This window comes from Chiroxiphia lanceolata, chromosome 3 (genome assembly GCF_009829145.1).
Source record: "Chiroxiphia lanceolata isolate bChiLan1 chromosome 3, bChiLan1.pri, whole genome shotgun sequence".
NCBI classification, from domain to species: Eukaryota; Metazoa; Chordata; class Aves; order Passeriformes; family Pipridae; genus Chiroxiphia; species Chiroxiphia lanceolata.
The window spans coordinates 108135202-108156515 of NC_045639.1; the positions used below are offsets into that span (position 1 = coordinate 108135202).

Below are 21314 nucleotides of genomic sequence, written 5' to 3' on the forward strand. Positions count from 1 at the left end.
ATAGCAGGACTGATATATGTAACTGAAGGGTTCAAATTATCACTGGAAGCCAAAATTGGCAGTAATATACGTTTCCAAAAGCTGAGTTGACTAGATCTGAGCCACTACTTGTTTACCTGTACATGAATTTATTTTCTTTTCCTATCGTCCAAGCCTATAGTCAGAACAAGGGCTCACAAAGAGCTATTTCAGTCTGTCCTGACATCTTTGTGCTTAAAAGAATGTGATGTTCTATGTACATGAAAAATCAGTTCAAATATAGCTAAAGCTATAATGAAAATCATCAAAGAACTGTAAAGCTCCCCACAGAGTCACTCTTAAGATAAAAATCATACTAAATTTTAGTCAGGACCCGCATTGCTAATAAACCAGAATGTCATTTCACAGTAGAGTAAGTAAAAAGGAACAGTTTTTAATCCAATTTACATTTGAGAGAACATGTGTTAGATCTGTTCTTAAAACTTGGCCCATTCCTACTCAAAATGCTCACCAGTCTGTTACAAATTGTCTCAACACCACATTCCATGTTTTTCTTTGTGTAACTACAGGATCTGGGTAAAGTCTAGTCAGGATTTTCCAGTTCTTCCTGTATCCAAATCTTCCTCTGGGAAGCAGAGGCTCTAAGGAAGCTTTCCCCGGGTCAGCCTTTGAGCTGTGAAAATACACTTTTATCTCACATCCTTGCTCTTACAATTGAATATCTCCTCCTTAGGAGATTCTGCATTAATGTCTCCTTGAACAAAGGAGGAAAGATGAAAATGCAGCAAAGGGCTCAGTTTTTAAATTTAGTCATCTGGTTTGGTGTGAACATCTCTTGGACAATATAAGAATCCTACTTTAGATTAGAATAATCTTGATTTAAATTTGGACAATAAAATAATCTTGCTTTAGATTTTTAATCTTGCATAAAATGAAGTTCCCAAATTGAGAATGGAAAAGAATTCTCAAAGGAATTTTTAATTTGACAGAGATGTATTTCACCATGGCATTTTTTCCTACATTCCACTCACTCTCAGCCAGGATTTTGCCCCCATACGCTTCAAAAGCTGTTGCAAAATTTCTGGTTGTTGGACACCAAAGTATTAGGACTACTGATAGCAGGAATAGACATTTAATTATCTTACCCCACATACTGAGGGATGTGAGCTTGAGAAAAAGGAAAGATGACATGTAGACTCTGTCTGCAGAGTCTCTTCCACAGTAACTCCATTAAATTCAAATAGGACTTCAGGGAGGACGCTCGTCAGCGTATAGAAAGTTATGACAATATGATCTGAAGAAAATTGTGCAAAAGTGTGTTGCAGCAGTTGAAGAAGAATGAGAGATCTTAGGCCTCATAAAATCTGAGTGCTCTTAGTTTTCTGTCCCTTGGTTTTCCTTAACCATATTTTAAACGGCTCGATCATGCGGGTAGTGGACGTCCTGAGCGTCGGTCTGCCCTAATTGCCCATGAGCTGGCTCGTCTCAACATCGACATCGCCGCTCTCAGCGAAGTTCGCCTTCATGAAGAAGGCAGCCTCAGAGAACATGGTGCCGGTTACACACTCTTTTGGTCAGGCAAGCCCAGAACCGAAAAACACCTCTCAGGAGTCGGCTTCATGATCAAAAACTCCATTGTCCCTAAACTCGAAAATCTGCCGACAGGTCACTCTGACCGCATTATCTCCCTACGCCTTCCGCTAAACAACAAGCAATATGTTGTCATCTTTAGTATATATGCCCCAACTCTCCAAGCTGACCCTGCTGAAATAGATAAATTTTACACTGACCTGCGCCTCCTTACCCAAAAGGTTCCTGCAGACGATAAGATCATTATCCTTAGTGATTTCAACGCCAGAGTAGGCAAGAATTTTGAAGCCTGGAAAGGAGTATTAGGCAAGCATGGTGTTGGAAACTGCAACGACAATGGTCGACTTCTGCTAGAATTCTGTGCAGAGCAACAACTCACCATCACTAATACTATCTTTCAGCAGAAAGATAGTCTGAAGACAACCTGGATGCACCCCCGTTCTAAGCATTGGCACCTCATTGATTATGTCTTAGTGCGACAGAGAGATGCCCGCGATGTCCTCCATACCCGCGTGATGCCCAGCGCAGAATGCCAAACAGACCATCGGCTTGTGCGCTGTAAACTCAATTTTAAGCTCAAATTCAAACCAAAGAGGGGCAGCATTCCAAGGAGAAGACTCCAAGTTAACAATCTCCAATCAGCCACAGTAAGAGACAGTTTCCAGGCAAACCTTCAAACTAGGCTCGAAAACATTCCCACAGATTCCTCTCCTGAAACAATCTGGCTTCATATTAAAAACAGCATCCTGCATTCCTCTGAACAATCCTTAGGGTTCTCCCTCAAGAAGAACAAGGACTGGTTTGACGAAAACAACCAAGAAATCCAAGACTTGTTGAGGAAGAAGAGAACCGCCCACCAAGCACACCTTGCACTGCCATCCTGTCACGCAAGAAAAACAGCCTTTCGTCTCGCATGCAGCAAGCTCCAGCAGAAACTTCGCGACATCCAGAACAACTGGTGGATCGATCTAGCTGAAAAAACTCAAACTCAATTATGCGCAGATACAGGTGATCACAAAGGTTTCTATGAGGCCTTGAAAACAGCATACGGACCTACATACCAGGTCCAAAGCCCTCTACTCAGTGCTGATGGTCAAACCCTTCTAACAGATAAAACCTCCATTCTGAATCGATGGTCTGAACACTTTCAGACTCTTTTCAGTACCAGCCGTGTAGTCCAAGATTCAGCAATTCAGTCCATCACACGACAACCAGTAAAATATGAATTGGATACTGCCCCCACTTTAGAAGAAACTCTGAAGGCCATACAGCAGGTAAAAATCGGCAAGGCAGCTGGGGTTGATGGAATTCCACCTGAAGTCTGGAAACATGGGGGCCTTGCACTCCACACCAAATTTCACGAGTTTGTGGTGCGCTGCTGGGAGCTCGGTGAACTACCATCAGACCTTCGTGATGCTGTCATCATCACTTTGTATAAGAAGAAAGGTTCTAAATCAGATTGCTCAAACTATCGTGGTATTACTCTGCTCTCCATTGCTGGCAAAATCCTGGCAAGAATACTCTTGAACAGACTAATACCCACTATAGCAGAAGGAATTCTACCTGAAAGTCAATGTGGTTTCAGAACCAACAGGAGCACCACAGACATGGTATTTGTCCTCAGACAACTGCAAGAGAAGTGTAGGGAACAGAATAAAGGTCTCTATGTAACCTTTGTCGACCTCACCAAGGCTTTTGATACTGTGAGCAGAAAAGGTCTGTGGCAGATTTTGGAACGTTTAGGTTGTCCCCCCAAGTTCCTTAAAATGATCATCTCACTCCATGAGGATCAGCACGGCCAAGTCAGATATGGCAACACACTTTCTGAGCCCTTTTTAATTAAGAATGGTGTGAAACAAGGTTGCGTTCTCGCTCCTACCCTATTCACCGTCTTCTTTAGCATGATGCTCCAAAGGGCCACAGCAGACCTCGATGATCAGGACGGCATCTACATTCGATACCGTACTGATGGAAGTCTATTCAATCTAAGGCGACTGAAGGCCCACACCAAGACCTTAAACCATCTTGTCCGGGAGCTGCTTTATGCTGATGACGCCGCCCTTGTTGCCCACACAGAAGCAGCTCTGCAGCGTTTAACATCCTGCTTTGCAGGTGCTGCTGAGCTCTTTGGGCTGGAAGTCAGCTTAAAGAAGACAGAGGTCCTCCATCAACCTGCACCTCAGGAAGTCTTCCATCATCCCCACATCACCATTGGCCAATCAGAACTCAAATCAGTCCAACAGTTTAATTACCTTGGTAGCCTCATCTCCTCAGATGGTAAGATCGACGGAGAGATAGACAACAGATTAGCTAAGGCATATAATGCTTTTGGAAAACTCCACAAGAGAGTATGGCGTAATAAACACTTAAAGAAAAGCACCAAGATCAGTGTTTACAAAGCCATAGTCTTGTCTACTCTCCTATACGGCTCCGAATCATGGGTCATCTACCGCCACCACCTGCGTCTCCTAGAACGCTTCCATCAGCGCTGCCTCCGTACAATCCTTAACATCCACTGGTCAGATTTTGTGACCAATACATCTGTACTTGAGCAAGCAGCTGTCACAAGTATTGAGGCCATGTTACTGAGAACGCAGCTGCGATGGGCAGGGCACGTCTCAAGGATGAAGGACCACCGCCTCCCTAAGATCCTGCTCTATGGTGAACTTGCCACTGGCTGCCGCATGAGAGGAGCCCCGAAGAAAAGATTCAAGGACTCCCTGAAACAACATCTCAGCCTTGGCCATATTGATCACCATAACTGGTCTACTCTGGCCTCCAATCGGGAGGCCTGGAGACACACCATCTATAACGCTGCGGAAGCCTTTGAGAACTCACGCAGGATCACTCTCGAGGAAAAAAGGCAACGCAGAAAGAACCGTGTCTTGCAAAATACACCATCTAAGGAGTCTTTCTGCTGCGCCTTTTGCAATCGGATATGTCTATCACGTATTGGCCTCATAAGCCACCAGCGTGCCTGCTGCAAATGTGGATAGTGCCTTCACAAATCTTCGTTCGCGAAGCCTAGCCATGATTTTAAACGGAACATATTTTTGTCAGATACAGAAAATGTACTCTAAAAAAAAAAATTAAAAATCATAAAACAAATACTTTACTTTTAATTTCCTAGTTTAGCAGTGTGATTTCTGCAGACATGCATATAACCTCCTCTTTTTGCAATACTAACTGAAAGGGGAAAAGAGACAGGAACCTGGTTTATTCTGGAAACAGCAGGTAGTTTGATGTATTTTTACTGCAGATCATTTCCCAGGACACTGTGATTCTTATATTTTTAATCAAATGTGTGAATCGAAAACTATGGTGTGACCTTTGGAAAAGACACTGCAGGACATCGGCTGAAGCTGTGAATAGCTTAAGTGCAAACAGGAAGTTGACTTGGTTGTTCTGTAACAAAAGACTACGGTAATTTATGGAGTAGGAGTTGCAGTTTCAAAACATTTTTAATTGCTGCATTTGATCTACTATGCAGTATTGTGTGACAACAGCTAAGAATGAAATGTCAGTGCCCATGTTTCAGCATAAATTTATACAGTGTGAAAGCAAAGAACCCTGTTGATTCCAGCTTTTCTTTCTCTAAGTGTTTCAGATTTGCCTGAATTACTTTCAGGTTAAAAAAGGAGTGAAGAGGTCTTCAGTCTTGCAAAGCATTTAAGTAGATGCATAACTTTGTTCTTATTAAGTCTACTTATGAAGAAAAGAAAATTTAATAATAAGGGAAATAGAATGGAAAGGGATTTCACAATGACCTATGTACCTGGGATAACTCCCTTTGATAAACAAGTCACTCTTAGCATGAAAATGTATTAATGCTCACTGTCTTTGCCTTTAGTTGATTGTTTTCATAGCTTAGGCCTATGAAAGACTCCATAAGTTTCACTTGCAGGAGTGAAGTTACACAGGAGTAACTAACTTAGCTAACCTGAAGAAAAAAATCCCCCATTGTCATATTTTGTAAGGGGTTAGTTTAGAAAAAAAAATAGAGAACTACAATTTTGGGCTCAAAATGTCACCAAAAATTTATAGAACATAGAATTATTTCTACAGCATACCCTTCAAAGTCTTGCACTTATTTACTCCCATAGAGGACAATATACCATATCAGTAGCTGCAAGCTGCCTCTTGGTGATGTCTGTGATATACACTGTGGGCATCCAAGTCTTCCTAGAAACCACTGCAATGAAATATAAATCCTGTGTGAGCAAACTTCTGAGTGATTTCCAGAGATAACCACAGATCATTAATGGGATCAGAAATGTGTAATCCCGCAGGTAATTTTTATGCAGTAAAATAGATATGCTAGATATTAGCTATTAAAAGTGAACTGATTCGGTCCCAAAATATGTTATCATTTTCTTAAACAAGGAGGAAATTCTGAAGATAGCAGTCATTAATTATAGAGAAAATGATTACTTCTTTGTGGCTAGACAAACTTTTATGTTCCTACATCAGCAGGGAGCTACGTTTTGATGGGAAGACCAGAAAATGCAAGTGAACATCAAATATGTGGGTATTTATGTGCTTGTGCATACTTGTCATCCTCAAAATTCCCAAAGGATAAGGAGGCACTTTCCTGAATCAGTGAAGTTTTTCCTCATTTTTCTAGATGTCTTTTGCAAAGAATGGCTTTTACAAAAAAACCCCAGGTTTTTCTTTATTGTAAATATTTGGTCATGTATTATCAGTAAGTAAATAACAAGAAATTAGGCAAGAAATTTGCCAATATGAATCTTTGCAATGTAACACTATAGGTAGGAACAGAAGTTTTTATCACTGTAGAGAAATTGCTTAGCTTTCACTGGGAAATTTTACTTGGAATGTATTATTCAGAATTAAAGATCCTTCTCACAGATATTCAGCTACCATTAAAATGAGAGAGTTCAAGTACATTACTCAATTTTTTTGTACCATATTTTAAAATGCATTCTAAATGTACAGTTTTGCCTGTCAGTGTTTTGCAACTACTAAAACTGGAAAGCTCTATCTTTTCATTATGGGGTACTCTATTATGTCTGTAATCAAACCATCTAATTTCAGGAACATCTGTTTAAAACCTTAGCAAATCAGTTAATAATGCTACAAGTTATTTGCATACAGTAGTATCAACATGAAATATGTTTTAGAGCATCTTTCATGCGAAAATTCTGTAACAGAGACAAGAAACTCGTGATAAATTTGTGTCAACCATTTCAGACATTTTTTATACCTGGATAAAGGATTTTTAGTTGTTTCTTCCATACTTGGTCTTAAGGAGAGAACTGGAAACTGTATTGGACACTTTCACTTTCTGCAAGGAGAAAAAGACAGTGAAGAAAACTGACAGCTGGAAAAATGAGATGAACTATTTAGTAATTTTCATCTTGCAAATAATTGTCATGATGCTGAGAAAAGTTTTTTCTCCAGATGAATAAGTACAAAACAATACACCTGAATTTTTTTCCATGAAAAAGTCACAATAATAATTTCATGTGTTGCAAGTAGCCAGGATTCTCATTTTCAAAATCCTTACTGCAGTGAGAATTTTAATAAATGAAATAAAATAGATAAAGAAAAACAAAATGCAAACCCAAGTCTTTGACTGTCCCCTCCTTTTAATGGGATCACTGACAATCCAAGGTTATTGTTTTTTGTGCTGTGATGTTGTTGAAGGGAAATTCTGATGACCGGTGGCTTAAGAGTGCTTCTTAAAAATTGTGTGGAACACTTCTTGGTCTTCTTTTTCTGCCCAGAGTTCTTTGCCCTCTAGGTAAAACACTCTGAGAAAATGCACGAGAAATCAGAATTACTCGATTAAATGAAATATCTCTTCAGAAAAGCTATCAACACTTCCCTCACTGAGTTATGATATGGTCTGCTGTTGGAAAATAAGGCAAGGTTGGTCTAAGTGCAAAGGCTATATTTGGTGGTCGCAGAAGTTTACATTTAATTCTATAAAGTTAGCAAAGACCACATAACAGAAAAGGCTAAACATGGGCATTTTCTGAGTGAAAAACATTTCTAAATAATTTCATTTTCAGAGAAGTGATTTACCAGTCTGAAAGACCCAGTTTACCTCTTGTTAAATGATAGACTTCAGAATCCACATTTGGGAGAGGTTCATCAAACTTGTGTGAATGGACTCCAGAGCTTCCCATCAGGCTTTTGCAGAGTCATGAGCCTTCAAGCCCTGGGTGTCTTTGCTGGAACAGAGGTTCCCGAGTTACTCTTCTGTTTCTGCATTAGTGATGTCTGGAGTCTGAAATAGCTGGGTTTGAGCTGTGGATTTCCTATAGCCAGAGTGTTCCCTGACTCTGAAATACTCAACTCTATTTATCTTGCCAAAACCTTTCACAACCTGTGAAAGATCAGTTAACAATTTTGGAACAAGAGAGAGACTGAGAAGAGCTGAAAAGTGTAAGTTCAAGGTTGATTTTAAAGAGCAAAACAATGGAAGGCTGATTCTATTTTAAACAAGCAAATAAAAGCAAACAAACAAACAAACAAACAAAAACACCATGCAAAAAAAGTAGAAAACCACTGAGAACTTAGTAATATTCTTTTTTTCATTATAACTTGGGATACATTTGTTAGAAAAAGTGAGTGTCCTACTGGACAGGAATTCCACATTTCAACCATTTCAAGAACATAGCATTCACCAAGGAATTAAGCTCTTTATGAATGATAGTGTGTGACTAAGAAAAGATAGGACTACTTCTGTGTGCGGTCAGATTTACCACATTAAGTCCTCAAATACCTCCCATCACAGCTAGATGCTATTGCTTTGTTAGGCACTATAGAACTGGAAAAGACTACTTTAAAGTATCTTGTAACAGTTGCCTGGGCCATCCAGTCCCTTAGTGAAATACCTTTCTAAAGAATATCTCTATCTCTCATACTATTTCTAAATTTGTTGTTTACATTAAGAAATTTATAATACTGACATTTAGCATTTGACAGTGAAATATAATGTCCTTCAGGTTAATTACCCTTCCTACACACAGAGACAAGTACTATAAGATACAGTATATAGAACAGCTGGGACATTTTGTGGGGGTTTTCAAAACCCTACATCTCCTATGAGTAATGTGAACAACACTTGGTGTGAGAAATACTTTATGACAGTATAGAATGATGTGTTTAATTAAATGCTGTATACACACACTGTACTCCCTCACCCTTATTACAGCCTGTTCCTTTTTACTGAATGTGTTTTGTACATTAGGAGAGATTTAACATTTGCAGAACAACTTCAGGTGCTCAGTGATTTACGGACCAGATCCTGCTGATCCAGTTGAAATAACTGGAGTGACTTCCATTGACTTCAACACAAATTGGATCATGGCCCTCAGCAAGTCATTTCAGTTCAGCAAACCTGCATGGGTTGAAGAAAGGTTTTTGAAACATGTCAAAGTCCCAATAGCTGAAGATTTGCTAAGAAAGCTTTCTGAATCACTTTAATAAGGAGTCTTACTCTATGATCTTTTCCTGAACAACCCCCCCTTAATGTATTCAAGTAAAGATGCCAAATAAAGAATAAAAAGGTAAATATTGAAATATGTAGTGGAACAAGTCATGTTGTTAAATTTTATTTTGTTGTTTTTGTTTTTTTTTTTGTTGTGTTTTTTTTTTTTTTTTTTTTAAATAACACATGGTTTCTAGATTTGTGTTAAAAAAAAGAAATATAGAAACTGAAAGCACCTACTTAAAGGTGAGTCTCTGTACTGTGTGGTTAAAGAAATAGGAATGACAGGAGTTAGCCAGCCCAAAAATGCAAGCTATAGACAGAAATGAGAGAGGAACACTCATAGTTTGTATGTTCTGAGGGTCTCACAGAGGCCCCATCTCCCTCCACTGTCTGTCCCTTCCTCATATCATTCCTTCATGTTTATTTTCTCTTCTTTTTTTCTGCAAGTACCAACTAAAATTGATTTTCAGTTCGGCAACCAAAGTAAACTAGAAATTAATAAAAAGTTACTACATGATTAGCATTTTCGTTTAGCTTCCTTTTTACCCCTAAAAGTAAATAAATGCATTTGACCCATTCCTGTTTACTGACTCCCTCTGTCTTTTAAAGTAGATACTGGGACAAAGTCATGCGATGCCCAGTAATATACCAGTCATTTGTAGCAACACAAAATGTACCGCATGATCCAGACCCACTCCTGAGTCTTTCTGCTTTTACTTAATTCCTATTTTTTTACTGTAAAGTAGACCTATGAAAGAAAGAAAACAACTGCTAAAGGTCCTAAGAAAAACAGATTATTTTTACAAGATGACCATCTCATTTTGAATCATGAGTACTCTCTTTTGAACAAGAAACAGTGATAAAGATATAGATATTAAAAGTCTTACTCATCAGAAATACCTAAATAATATACCACACTACAAATTGATTAAATAAAAGACTGTTGCTCCAACTCTAAGTCTTTAAAAGATAGGGAAATGATTCAGCACTGAAGCACTTGACTGGAAAGCTCAAACAATTATTCACTGGTTGTCACAAAGGTGGAAATGTATTTTTTTAAACATCATGCCTGAAATAGAATTTGCTTTTTTCCGTATTAGATGTAAAGGAAGAAATACACAACCATCTGAATCTTCTAACGGCTCTGTGTTTTAGAATGGTGGGATTGCATTTTCACAAAAAATATTTACTATATGCAGGACATAACATCCCTGAGAACCATGGAGACTAATTGGTGGTTCTTTGAATATCTGCTTAGAAGAAGAATGAGATCTGCTTTGTCAATTTGAAGTCAACTTCCCTAAAAAATCAGCCAAGTAGCTACCAACAAAGCATCTGAGCTGCCTAAACCTACCTCTGAAATCAGTAGATAGTGGCACCTCAGGGGAGCAACAAATCTTGTATATCAGTCCATCTGTAACTTCTTGAGTGATGCTATGCACATGACTGTCTAAACTCTGCAATATGTGTGCTCAGTGTAGTATAAAACTGTCTCTTTGAGGTTTGCTGTTGCACTTTTGCTTGTTTTTTTGTTGTTTATTCAGACATTGTAGAGTTCATTGGCACTATATAGAACAGGATCTAGAGCCTCATGGGTTTTGTTTCCGTCCGCTATGCTTTCCTTCACTTAAAAATATATTCTTCAGGGATAGAAATCAAACTCAGCTCTGCTAAAGGGTTACATGAACCAGGATAGATTTACCCCATTGTAATCCCCTTTTGTAGACACTGTTGCACACTCTCCACCCCTCTTCTCCCTGTTACTATGCTACTTGTCTCAGGCACAGGGAAGATCGGTGCCTGGCATGAGGGGAACAGATAGCTACCTACCCCAGTCAGGCATCCTCAAGGTTGGTGTGAAAGACACTGTCAACTTTTCTCTGGCTTACCTGAAACTGGGGCCAGATCTTACTGTCATGTGTTAGACTTATACTCAAATCATATGGGGTCCCTTCCTCAGCAAGACTCTTACCCTCACCCAGATTCAGAAGAAAGTTATTTTTCTTCCTTAGAGATGGATGCAAATGCATTGTGACAGGAGCAGGGGAAGAATAAGAGCAGGTAATAATGAAGGCAATAAGTCAAGAAAACAGACTAACTGTAACATACTGAAACACTTTGCTGATTTTTGAATGTAAAATAACTTCCTGTTCTCAAATGTAAACACTTCACTTTTCCCCCTCAGAGATGACCTGAGACTCATAAAATCTCAGACCATAGCCAGATGCCATCGAAGGATGTTCTACCTCCTCCATTCCTGATGCAACTAGTGTGCTTGGTGTGCTCATGATGTCCAGGAACAAACACAGAGGTGAACCCAAATGGTTCACAGAGAGATCCTGGCAGACCTTGCACAATTCAAAGAGGTGTGGATCAAGCACAGAGATCTTATTTTGTTTGAAGGCGTCTTGCAGGTAGGATGAATGTGAAGTGGTTTCTCCCCATAACACTGCAAGGGTCCTTCCAAAGATGCATTAAATACTACATTTTTCCTCATATGGGAAGTTGATCTTTGATGCACTGTACCAGGACTGCATGGACAGCATATTGGAATTGTTATTTCACTCAGGCTGCAGTAAAGAAATCTACGGTCTCCATCATTCAAGACAGCAAAAGACGAGCAAAACATGTTATAAAACATTGTTTCCAAAAGTAAATAAAAGTTACATGTAAATAACAAATCTAGTCCCAACAAAGAGGCCTCCTGATAGCTTGGATTATGATTCCAATTTTCTGGTAAATTAGAAGAATAAAGATGAGAAAGCAATGGAGCAACAGTGGCATGTAAAAAATTAGCTTTAACAGATGAATAAAAGGATGAGAAGATGGGATATTATGCCAGTTGTCATTCTTGGCAGGGATAGTTTGACAGTACTGCTGGAAGGACAACAAAACAGAAAGGAATAAGAGTTTTCATTTCAGCTGCTGGATTTTCATATTTTAGGAGCTCAGGATTTGTCGTGGTGCTTTTGTGCTTCTGATTCTGAGAAATCACAGAAATGGATGGGCTGAGTGGACAAGAGAGATATAGAAGAAGAGTGTAAGCAGCATTTCTTGCACCAGTTTTGATCCTGAAAGCTGGTTTCAGCATGAGTCATGCTCCCTTAGTGTAACTCAGCCTTGGCCTTCCTCATCTTTAATCTCCCCTTCCCCTCTTTTTCTGTTTAATTAGAATCTGGCTTATCTTGGCCAAATCTCTCTATTTTTGTATTTATTTTTCTATTATATTAATTTCCTTTTGTTTGGTTTTTGGTGTCTTTTTATTGGTTTGGTTTTTGTGGGTTTTACTGTTGTTATTGTTGTTAACCTTGTGACCAGAAAGGCAGCTAATAGTAGTGTAGTGAACATGAATCCAAGCTTGCCAGGTATTGGAGTGGCTGATAAGACTATATGCTGTGCTTGTCTTTCTCCAGCAACAAGGTTACAAATCCGAGTCAACAGTACAAACAGAAGCTTTTTTTTTCCTTCTTTTTTTCATATTTTACCCACTCCCTTTGGGTATGTGCTTGTGCTGTTTTATTTTCGAGGGAGTAGGCCCAGATTCCAATAAAAGAGACAAGTACAGCTCCAGCCATTTCAGCTGCTTTTTATTTTATTATTCTCTCCCAAAGGGGGAGTTAATATCATCTTAATACTGTATAAAAAGACACTATCAACCAGGGAATTTTCCACATAAAAATGCTCTGCAGCTAAAAGAAAAGGGGATAATGGATGCTGTTAAAATGAAAGTCTCCTTGAACACTTTACATAACAAGTACTTTATCTGCTTGTCTTCTGTATTTTTCATAAAAGATTTAAAAGTCTTTAATACTGATTGTTTGCTGTAAGACTTAGATGGCCACATATCTGTGTACCCATTCCCATGGAGTGCGCAGCCATTCTGAGCTCTGCAATGAGAAAGTCATGACAGCACCTTTGCCCCCAAGCTCCTGTGCTCCAAAATTCAAACAATGCCCAGAACACAAGCAGTGCCACCCTGCATCCCACATTCAAACTGGTTTGGGTATTTATTTTGGTTTCTGAGGGTATTTACGTTTGCAATCTCGACAGATACATTTCCATCTTCTCAGAGGAGAAGCACACGGCTCCTTCAGCTCCTTAGCTGGGGAAGGTGTTACAGCTTGAGACTGTCCTCTACAGAATTGATTATCTCCTCTGAACGTGGGCTGGTGCAGCTGAGCAGGTCCCAGTGTGCGGTGGCAGCTCATGGGCTAGAAAAGTTGTCATGCACCACTGGTGTCTGCGGTGTTTCAATTCAAAGCTCTGCATTATCTCTAATGGCATAATGGCAAAGGGCTCCTTGGGATGAAGGGAAGCGAAATGTGAGGCTGTATCACTGCTGCTTGTGACAGCATGAGGTTTGCCTACTGCGCAAAAACACAGGTTATCAGCTCAAACCTGAAATAGAAAATGCAGATATTTAAGAAAATGTATAATTTATACACAGAAGCTGCTGGAGAAACAGGAAAAAAATCCCCAGCTCTGCTTTTCGTTTGTCTAAGAGATGTAGCGTATAATGACATCTTCTATTTTTTGGAAGGGCAATAGAAACCCACACAACAGTGACTCATCTGTGAAGAATTTTCCAGTGCTGAAATCTACCAGGATGCCTTTCTCAAAGAAGACACTACTTTGTCCTTTACACAAGGGTCAGCAGCACAGATTGGCAGTACATAAGTAAAAAAATAAGAGTTGAAAAGCAGAGTTGAAAATTTGATACTTTTACATTTTCTGCCCACAAATGAATAAAACATGTTTTACTCAGTCAAACCAATCCAGTATAAGCTTTTATAGTCCAGTATCCTGTCTCCAGCAACGACCAAAACTAAATATTGAATGTGTGTAAATATGATTTACATACACAGACACACACAAATACATATGTATATATGCAATATCTGTGAAATTTCCCACATCTGGGATCCCACATGGGTGACGACCTTCAACTTCAGGCCTTCCATGTGCAGCGTTGGATCTTTCACCAAAGTATTTGTGAAAATACTAATTACCGAGTATTAATGACGTGATCAGCAGACACAAAAGGCAGTGCTGATGTAGCACACGTTAAAATCAGGAAGAGAATAAAGACAAATTAAAATAATCATATAGTTTTAGAAGTCAGTATATTTCTAAGGCATTTTCTGATGGAGCTGGTAGACAGGCAAAACCATCCATCAGTTCTTTGTTGCAGGAAATAGGAAAATTCCGGTTGATAGCAAAGATGTTCACAGGCTGTACTCGACTGTATATTTCTCTTGCTCTGTTCTGAGGAAAGATGGAGGAACACGTGACTAAACAATGTGTTGAATCAGATGCCAGGAAGAGTTCATTTTTTATGTGCTGCTCCCTTGGCCTTTTTAAATTGTGAAGGGATCCCAGAGGTACCCAGCCATGTAATCTACAGCAGAGAAATTTCTATGAGCCCCAAGACAAAGCTTAAAGCACAAGATGTGAAGATGAACTCATTTCTTTCCAGACTCACAGGGCTATTTCTGGTCAAGCTGTGCTTCTGCAGGCAAGAGCTGTAAAGGATTCAAGGCACATGAACTGCTACCTCAACTGCTTATAGCAAAACTTGGGGGTTTGTAAGCAGGTGCCTCTGTCCAGGGATACTAGTCCTTCAAGGATTGCCTCCTTTGTCATCATCTCAGTCCCTGAGAGGGCAAATTGATAAGAGAAAGATGTGTTTGTACTAATAAATTAGACTGTTTCTTTAAAAAAAGTAAAGTTTGCAGGTAAGCCAGCATGTGACCTTTCCACTTGAATTAAGTTACTTCCCAAAAAGTCAGAGAATGGAAAATATGCTTTAAATGGGTTCTTAATATTTGTTTTTAAGATGAGATTGCCCTGTTACTTGTCTTTGCACAGGATTCAATAGGATTCCATCCCCCTATATCCCCCAGCATATGTGTATCTTAGGACTGTGAGACCTCAGCATTCATGGCAAGCGATCTTCATAAATTGCTTAGAGGGAGTCATGGACTATTTGTAGTGGTGTCTTCACCTCTGTCAGTCTAGGGTAATTCTTGATGGCAGTGTGCACTGCTCATGAACACAGATAAGTTTTAACTCTGCACCCATACTGGAGAGTAGCTGGGACTGAGCTGTCTGTGCTGCACCGAACCAGCAACTTGCTCAGCCTCCTTATACAGGTTGAACAAGGATTTAGCACAGTAAGCCTAAAATAATGGAACAGAAGCTGTGCATCTTTATGGAAGATAAATATGGGCAGAGCAAATAACTTTGTTCCCTCTAAATTTCTACAAATTGCATGAATAGCCCTTGCTGGATGCAAAACTCTCCAGGCTGCTGTTTGAATACTAAGATAGAAATCCACTTTTCATGGACAGTTGACTATTTTCCTCTACTATGTATTAAAAATGGAACCAACAAAATATGTCACAGTTCTGGGATTTTTGGGATCCCTCTGTCACTTAGCAAGTGCTGTGGTTAAACCCCAGCTGGCAACTAAACCCAACACAGACACCCACTCACATCCCCAGTTGGATGGGGGAGAGAGTCAGAAGGCTAAAAGTGAGAAAACCTATGGGCTTAGATAAAGATAACTTAATAGGCAAAGCAAAAGCCACATGTGTAAGCAAAGCAAAGCAAGTAATTCAGTCACCACTTCCCATGAGAAGGCACATGTTCAGCCATCTGCAAAAAAGCTGAGCTCTATCAAGTTGCACTGACTTGAGAAGACAGACACCATCACTCCAACTGTCCCCTCCCCTGCCTTCTTCTTCCCTTAACTCTCTATGCTGACCATGAGTTTGGGGTATCCCTTGGGTCAGTTGGGGTCAGCTGTCCCAGCTATGTCCCCTCCCACCTCCTTGTGCATCCCCAGCCTCCTCCTGGTGGAGTAACCTGAGAAGTATAAAAGACCTTGACCCTGTTTAAACAGTGCTCAGTGATAACTAAAGCATCCCTGCATTGTCAGCATTGTTTTCAGCACAAATCCAAACCATAATCCCATACAAACTATGATGAAGAAAATTAGCACAAGACCACCAGTCAAAACCAGCACAAGAGGTAATTCCTTTATGGGATCTTCAGTTGAATAAAATAGCAGCTGCACATGCAGATCTCCTTTCATAGAGCCTCAGCTTAGGGGAACTCAGGGACCACTCACAAAGTTCACTAAGCTGATTTAAGGGTCACTCTGAAAAAAAGAGAAATCTTTTCATGTGTCTCAAAAGGATCAATCAAATCATTGGGCTGTGAACTGCTGGTCCTTTCAGAAACACCAGTGCTCCTTGGGGGCCTTATGGTGAAGGCTTCTTCCTAAACTAAACATGTTCTGGGTCTTGACACCACAAGGTCTACCTGCTGTGCTAAACACAGGTTACTCATCCAAACTCGAAATAGGAAATGCTGATATTTTGGAAAAGATACAATTTATACACAAAAGCTAGGTTAAAAAATGGTGATGTTTCCATATCTAGCCAGAATCTAATTATCCTAAAAAAAAAATTGGCATCATCAAGCTACCCAGCTGTGAGTAGCCTCTGACTCATTTTTGTAACACAGAGGATGTTTGTGATTTTGTGATTGTCCAGGATTATTACAAGTCAAACCATGATGCTAGAACACATGAACTTGATTTTTTAATTTTATAAAAATTTTTTTTAAAAAAACTTTTTTTCAGAAGCCACATTCAAAATCATTTAAAAAATATAATTAAAAAGCAAAATTGCTCTTACTCAATATAGTTTGTTAGGAAATGTGAAATCCTTCTGCTCTGGTTTAGTTTTTCTCAGGAACATGATTTGAATGATAAGTTCCATATGATGAATTTAGATTGACAGTAAAGCACTGAAGTTCTGTTTTATTGTGGTCAGCTCTTCTACCCAAGTTCTGTTTAAAAGAGTAAGAAACCAGACTGTTCAGACTTTAGCAGAAGGCTCCAGTCTGTATTTTTATATCTTCATCCATGCAGACTCCCATTTCGAAGTCTATCAAACTTGTCAGGGTTGTCTGTCTCCACAGATCAGATATTTTCTCTTGAAAAAGCCAACAGAAGAACACAGAGACCATAGTCTTTCCTTCACTAATAATTTCATTAAAAATTTAGTTCTGACAATAAACAAGATATAGGTATAACGGTGAAATTAAGCTTATTTTTTAGTCTCATGTGATATATGAGCAATGGCAATTCAAATCTCCAAAGATATAAATGCTTGTAAACCTGACTATCAAGAGGCCTCTCCGTGGATGGGCTTCTCTGGCACTTTGGCAGTGCTCTTGTAAAAGTTGAGTACTATTTATTAGGTGGTTGATGTGATGTATGCCTTATCTGTAATCAAGTAGGTAGAGAAAAACAAATTGAACCATGTGATTTCTAAAGGCACCGGGGACAAAAAAAGGGGATAGAAAAAATATAAAATATTCTATATGTTTAAATACATATTAATATTTTATTTTTAATAATTGTTGTCCAGTTTTTTGTTATTGCAATTTCTGTCTGGGTTTGTTTGTTTGGTTGGTTTTTTCCATTTCCAAGTTGAAAAAGTGGAATGAGAAAAAGAAGAGCAATGGTGATGATGAAAAGCAGTAGATGGGAAAATCACTGCTTTTTGTTAACCACTTCCATTGAAAATAGAGAAGATTAAATTGAAAACATTTCTAACCTCAGATGATAATTTTTCAAGGAAAACAATGCAACCAACAATCTGCTAATGCAAAAAGTGCCTCTAGCTCTGTGTCTTTATTGTTATTGGATTATATTCAATGTTGATTTGCTCCATCAAAACTGTCCGGTTCAACAGCTTGGGGAAATCAGGAAATGGAAGGGAAAAGTACAAACCCCAACCCAGAACATAAAAACTGTGTCATAATACATAATTATTTCAAAAGATCAGTCAAAAAGAAAGATGGGGAGAGCAGAAAATTTAGCTCAATCACTTTTTAAAACTTACAGTGTTATGATTTCATCAAAAGTTGAAAAATAATACTCTATTAGCCGTAGAGATACGTATTGTAGGCTTGTCTACCTATCTAAGCATTGCCCATTGCTGGCTGAGGAAAATGTATTTTAGAAACTTCCCTCTGAAAAAAAAATTTACTTTGCTTTCTTTCAAAATCCAAAATGATTAACGTACTTTTTATTCATTCCATTCCCAGTCTCTTCTTTATAGCACTCTTCAGCATGGTTATGCTCATGTAAAGGAAATAGCGATTAGTTAAAATAAATGTTTTAAAATTGCATTATCATAATGCATTCATAAAGCTACCAGAGGAACTGAGTTCTAGAGCAACTTCCAAAGTGGGAATAAAAACTCCTTGATTCAACTGTTTTTTGGAAGATGCCTGATTTTGTATTCCTGACTTGTCCTTTGGCATAGCTGCATATGCCAGAAAGCAATTAGTACAATGAATTGTACTGTTTTCTTTAGTTATGTGCTAAATTCAAATATTTCCTTTAAAGCATTCTGACAAGGAAATCATACTTCAAATATTTATTTATTACCTCACAATTTTAAAGAGTACTGTAGTTGTGAAATTTTAAATATTTGGACTGATTAAGCAACCAACAGGCACTGGTGATATATGCTCCCATACTCACGGAATTCTCACTTCTCCAGTGTGCCTATGGCATTGGTACTGGGAAGCCAAATCCTGTCTTTTTTAGTTGAATTAAGATTATAATCTTCTGGGGGCTGTTTTTCTTGTATGTTCATACAATACCTCTATCAATACAGCTTTGATCTCCTACGTGTTACCAGAATTCAAATAAATTCCCTATTACACATTTATCACATTTATCTGGGTTGGGGGTGGGGGGAACAAACAGAAAAGCTATGTTTGCATGATATAATACAAACTTTACATTTCTCTCTCAGAATAATAATCTCAGAATAAAAACAACTCCAGGCTCAGTGACCCAGGGAGTCAGTGTATAACATGTTTTAACTATGATTGCAAGCTGCAGATAGAAGGACATAAATAATGTAGGCATGCACTGCCCATTGATTTAGGCATTTTTAGCAACATATTTTTCTGAAAACAAACAAACAAAAAACCCCCAAACAAGTCAACGACTTGTGGGGAAACATTTCTGTGTAGGGAATGCTTCCTTAAAAATGCATTGGTGATGATTTCACCAGGAACAAAACTTATGTAGAATTTCCAAATAGCCCTTGCTGTGGATGGGAAAATAGTACAGGTCTCAGGGAACTGATGCTGTGTTTCTGCTTAGAGGTTGTTATGCCCAAAATCATTTTTGTGGGCAAAGAGGAAACACTCCTTATTCATAAGGCCAAGTATTCATAGGTTAAATAAAAGAAATCTTAATGGCCTCATCTAAGAATTAGTCGTAATTTAGATCTAATTATTAATGAAAAAGAAAGAACACTTTTATGATTAAAAAGTCTCAATAATAATAATAAAATTAATATTGTCATACATACACTTTTCAATTTCTACCTCTTTTCCTGGAGTTATAATCACCATTCCACTTCCTGCTTAGTCCTTAGCTCTGTAACCAGGATGCACTTGCTTTTATTTTTACATTTGCTAAAATTCTTTTACACTTTGCTTTTTCTTCGCTGATCTGTAATTCCATGTTACAACTGAATGTATTATATATGACGGCTTTTCTCTATGCTATGCAGTATTTTCCTTTTTCTTCTTCTTTATTCCTAAGAGCAGTATGGCCCACCTCTAGTTCTGCTTTTCTTTAATTGAGAGTTGGTGGGTTGTTTATAGAAGTGGGATTTCTAGTGCCAAACTTGTACCAAGTCTGTGCCAAGCCTTACGCTGTTACCCTTGTACATGCTATCTGCTATAACACCAAGTCTGCAGTCCTACATTATTGGAGTCAGAAACACCTTGCTCTTCACAGAAAAACTACTTGTTATTCATATTATGAAAATATGATTCTACCATACAGTAATGAAAAACAAACCAAAGAAAACTAACCATAGCCACTTAGTCAGAAGAAAAAATACTTTTTCTATGATAAGTTAACACAATATTATCCTGATAAGTTCCTGAGACCTTGCAAATTCAGTAGAGAGCCTGTGGCTGTTACCAGCAAAAGCAGTGCCAGATTTCTGGGATACAGGTTTCCAGGTGTTTCAGCATTCAGTCTGTGCATCTCACTGCTCTTGGTCTGTTCTGTCTTTTTCGTGCCCCCATGAAACAGAAATGCATTGTTGTTCCATTATCTCCCCCACTGAAACGCTTTGTAGGTCACATTACTTTCTAAAGGTTAAGTACAAAGTCACTTGAATTAAAATTGTGTGATATACTCTAGTTGAGTGTCTTCCCAGTTAAAATACATTCCTACACAAAATGAACTGAGAATTTCTCTGCCATCATATATCCTGATTCTGAAACTTAACAATTAGCTATTCATTTTTAAGCTATGCTTTTCATCTTTATTTTAACATTGCCTTAAATTTGACATGAAAGGTTTTAATGAAGGTGTGAAATACTTGGCAGTTAAATGTAGCATATGCTGTAACACCTGTTAATTTCAACTGTTCATTTTAAGCTGTTACTTTATTCTTGGCATTTAGTCTAATTCACACTGTGATTCTTAGTTTGAAAGAAAAAAAATATCCAAGCTGCTTATATATTCCCTTCTACAGCAACTTTTACTTAATATTTTGTATTTTTACCTTTTTTTTTAACATTGTGCATTTGTATGGAAAGAGTGTTAAAAACAGGATTGCAATCTCATACTGCAAAAGATTAAACTACAAGATGAGAAAACATGGAAGTTAATGATCAAAGGTTCATCTTGGATTTTCCTAAGAAAGCTTGGATAAGCTCAAATCATTGGAGCCTCCTGGCAATCTCCATCCATTTAAATTTGATCTAAACATAGGGTCGATTTTGAAGCTCAAATATGGCTAACACAGAAATCTGATTTTTTGCATTAAAATTATTATATTAGCAATGCGTATGTGATTAAACTAAAGTGTATAAGCCTTTGTCTTTATTTTAGGATGATGATGAGCACTGTGCTCCTTGCAACGTTAATCCTGGTGGTAGTCAGTGGCATCTGGATTAGTTATACCAAGAAATCTGGGACTGTTCCAGTCAAAAATCAGTGAACATTCAAATAAAGTAGTGATCCAATATTCAGTGCTGATTCATAAGGATGCTTCAACTGTATTTTACACAACAGCCTAAATACATATCTCTCTTTTCCCTGTATATCAAGTACTTCATTATTCTGTGAGTATAATACCAAAAGAAGTACCACTGTTAAAATAGGCTCTATAATTATGTGTGAATATGGCTGTAAGGTGACACTGTATCATACAGAGCTACT

The 21314-nt window shown here is 38.3% G+C and overlaps 1 long non-coding RNA gene across 1 annotated transcript; it reads right to left on the reverse strand.

Annotated features, from left to right (window-relative positions):
• Window positions 1–7673: 7673 nt before the first annotated feature.
• Window positions 7674–9341, reverse strand: LOC116784591. The gene is made up of 3 exons (XR_004356158.1): window positions 9269–9341; window positions 8840–8938; window positions 7674–7766 (listed from the first exon to the last, which is right to left on the reverse strand). It is a non-coding gene; the product is annotated as an uncharacterized LOC116784591 (long non-coding RNA).
• Window positions 9342–21314: the final 11973 nt, after the last annotated feature.